At 53.6% G+C, this 304-nt stretch overlaps 1 protein-coding gene across 1 annotated transcript in view; it reads right to left on the reverse strand.

The window, feature by feature from the left end:
- OSBPL11 (oxysterol binding protein like 11) overlaps window positions 1-304 on the reverse strand; it is a 24,127-nt gene that overhangs the window by 23,053 nt on the left and 770 nt on the right. The window lies entirely within an intron of this gene.

Consider the following 304-nt stretch of genomic DNA (forward strand, 5'->3'; position numbering starts at 1 on the left):
GTGAGATTGTGGAAAAGCCCGGCAGCGGGCTGGCCAATCCCAGGACCCGGATCACCGATACTCTTTACAAATTACAGAAGGTGCCCAACTTTTGGAGCTGCTGGATTGGACAGACCGGCTCCTGAATTCCATATTGTCCATCCCCCGGGGTAGACGGCACGAAGCGTAATAAAAAGCTGAGAGCTACATCGAAATACGCTACACTCCGGAAAATATGGCGACCTCGGGTGACCTATCACAGCTTCTATGATCCCCAATGACCTCACACCTAAACCAATGGGAGGTCTGCCCAGCCCCTCCCCCT

Source organism: Nanorana parkeri, unplaced genomic scaffold (genome assembly GCF_000935625.1).
Source record: "Nanorana parkeri isolate BGI_ZX_2015 unplaced genomic scaffold, ASM93562v1 scaffold3295, whole genome shotgun sequence".
Taxonomy (NCBI): Eukaryota; Metazoa; Chordata; class Amphibia; order Anura; family Dicroglossidae; genus Nanorana; species Nanorana parkeri.